At 34.7% G+C, this 3,271-nt stretch overlaps 1 long non-coding RNA gene across 1 annotated transcript; it reads right to left on the bottom strand.

Moving 5' to 3' along the window:
* Positions 1 to 1,104: 1,104 nt before the first annotated feature.
* Positions 1,105 to 2,969, bottom strand: LOC116015624. Its single transcript, XR_004097670.1, has 2 exons — positions 2,697 to 2,969; positions 1,105 to 1,518 (listed from the first exon to the last, which is right to left on the bottom strand). It is a non-coding gene; the product is annotated as an uncharacterized LOC116015624 (long non-coding RNA).
* Between the last annotated feature and the right edge of the window lie 302 nt (positions 2,970 to 3,271).

The raw sequence follows: 3,271 nt of genomic DNA, 5'->3' as shown, positions 1-3,271 counted from the left end.
AGTATACTAAAAATGAACCTTATGTGACCGTAGTTCATGATATAATGATTGATGGATATCCTCATAATATAACTCATAAGCCGTACCCACAATTGGGCTGGTTCTATACCTTGCCTCTCTGGGTACGAACCGGAACCCGCAATGTAATATGGTCAATTTTGTACTTCTCCTAACATTGAACTCTTCGATCACTTGTCTACACGGTTGTTAGCAAAGCAAAACTAGTTCCATCTCCAACTTTTTTAGAATTAGTAACTACTAGTTGAGCTCTAATTAACCCGAAAGCATATACTCGGACATGCAGTATATATATGAAACAACAGAAAATGGTTGTATGAGTTTGTCTCTTTCAGTCCAAGCTCTGTAAAGCAATAACAGTGTAGCTAGGCATAAAGCATATATATACATACATACATAGATGGATGGTTTATGATGATTAGATGCAGCTGTAAGTCACTTCACCTTTTGGGGGACCATTCCATGTATAGAAATGCAACAAACCCTAGGACCAAACTCATATTTGCCTCCTCTTTCCTTTGTGAGTAAAGGGCTCATCACAAAAACCTGAATTCAGCTGAGTAAGAGAATCAATGACGACGTTTTACCATGCTTTTTTTATTTCACTACTGCACCACTGGACTTGAAAGCTCTGGGGAATCTTTACCCAATGCAAATATCACTCTTCCTAACTACAAAAAAAAAAAAAAAAAAAAAAAAAAAAAATAAGTGAACAAACATGCATAGCTCACACCTAAGGCGAAGTCCCTCACTCCAGGACCCTCACACCCCAGTCTGACAAGATTGTGGAGTAGTAAATTACAATGTGGAGTTATAAATCACACGGAACACAAAGGAGGGCGAAGTCCCTCGTCCCCATATATGCTCCGGCCTGACATGATTGTAGAGTGATAAATTACAATGTGGAGTGATATATAAATTGTGGTGACTTACGCGATATCTCGAGTGAAATTTATGTCAAACACAAAATATCTTCGTTATCAATACTTTTTATGCTGATATTGTGGGCGTTGTAAGATGAAAAATGGGTGCATCAAAAATAGATTGGGAGTTTATGAAGAATGATATTACCATTAAATGGAACTGTTTCACAAGGGGGAAAAAAACATAATATTATTCAAACTATATATAAGAACTAACAGATAATCCTATTCTAATACTTTTGTACACAAACATCTAGTTATTAATTGAAGTTCAAATCAAAACAAAGAAGTTGCCTGATCTACAGGGACTTCACATGCATTATATATGCATTTGTTGTTCTGCACAACCATTTTAAATGCTAAGTTTTTGACAACATTAATTGCATATATACATCATCAAGCTAAGCTGGTGTAATTTCCCAGAGATTACAAGAAATTAATTAAAATAAAAAACATTATCCCAAAACTGAGAATCGAAATTCATGTGACAGAAGTGAGCCCAACAAGTACTTGTGCCAAAAATCACATCTTTGTCTCTCATCTGATGTTTAAGATATATGTAACAGGAATCTGTTCTCTGCAAATAGGACAACATAATCCAGCTCTTTCATTAAATATATGCATGTTAGAGAGAAACTTGGATCCATTCATCCACACCCAAAACTTCATCTCATTCATCGATACAATCCATGAAGGTTACCACTCATCCTCAGCTAAAAACAAGAAGCCATCACATGCCAACTTGGGACAACTAATATATATGAATAGCACATGCAACAATAATATATATATTGTCAGGATTAAACGCTTACCACTATGCTAAAATTTAAGCTATAACTAGTAGCAGAGACGCAACTTTATTTTATGATCTTATACTCATATAGCACTGTAGCAGTCAGCACCATGTTTCGATGGCAGGAACAGTCGAACATATATATATGTAATAATACTAGAAAACATCACAAGATTCATGGGTTGTTTATTATTAACATTAATATTGTGTTGTTTGTCATTTAGTATCATGCAATGTAATCCAGTTGGGTGTAGAAGACAAAGCCATTAAGCCCAACAGATAATACAAGGAAGAAAAAGTGTGATCTGATAAGAATTTGTCATGCCAACTGATATATATATATATAGAAAACTGTGAGCTCCCTTTGTCTCTTTCTTTTGCCCATTTCAGACTGTGAATTGAAATTGATGAAAATTTTGGATAATTAAATTAAGATTAATGAAATGAATATTAATAAGAAATCTAACAATTAAAGGGAAAGAACTGGCCGGATGGGGGAAAATAAGATCAAGACAGAAATTTTGAACACCATAAATAAACAGTAAAACTTTCCTCTTTGGGCTGTCATGTACACAGAATCTGCTCCACTTTTCAAAGAGCATACAAAATATATTAGCATAAAACTATGTAAAAAAAATCTGGGTTTTTCTCAGAATTTGTTATGCCTCACCAAATTAAAAACATTCTAGGATTCTTCAAATCATGCACAGAATAACAAAAAAACATCAAAAGTCACAAATCTGCTGCATGTTTTGACCTGCAAATAATTATGATTTCTAAACCACTAAAGAATCAGATCTACCCTTCTCCAACCAACACACATAAAAAACCCTAATTTTTTCCATCAATTCAATCCACACAATTGCAGAAGAACAATAGAGGGCTATAGAATTCATGTAAAACCCAGATCTTGATAATAAAGAAACTAAAGGAAAAAGCAAAACAAAAAAAAAAAACATTACCCTTTTCATGGTTAGGAACAAAATTATGTGGGCAAGTAGGGTTTGTGAGAAATTAAGGTTTTTTCGTGCAGCCAACCAACAGGTGAAGCTGCCACATGATCTGATCTTTCCTCAACCCAAAAAAAGGAGGCAAGTTTAGATCATGCTGGCAGCTTCAACTGCTAGAGGTGCACGGCAAAATTACAAGCATGCCCTTGTAATTCCATAATCCATACATCAGTAGCAAAAAGAAAAAGAAAGAAAAAAAAAAAAACCCTAATCTATAAAGTATAAACTGAACTGATGGAGAGAGGCTTGCCTAGAGATGTGAGAGCAAAATGGGGTTTAAATAGGGGTGTGGAGCGGAAGGATTAAACAGGAATTTTAATAAAATATGTGTTTTTTAAAATTAAAATTTTTGAATTTTTGTTGGATAATAATAAAGATAGACAATTGGTGAAGGGGAAAAAACATTGTATAAGAGAATCAAATTTTGTTTTTGGGGGTGTTGGGGTAGGGGGGGGGGAGGGGGGAAGGTGGTCCCAAGTAATGAAAATTGAATATTGTCATGCCAAGTCTACCACCATGCAGATTGC

This window comes from Ipomoea triloba, chromosome 4 (genome assembly GCF_003576645.1).
Source record: "Ipomoea triloba cultivar NCNSP0323 chromosome 4, ASM357664v1".
In the NCBI taxonomy this organism is placed as follows: Eukaryota; Viridiplantae; Streptophyta; class Magnoliopsida; order Solanales; family Convolvulaceae; genus Ipomoea; species Ipomoea triloba.
Note: the sequence above shows the minus strand (reverse complement) of the source record. Positions and strands in the feature narration are given on the sequence as shown.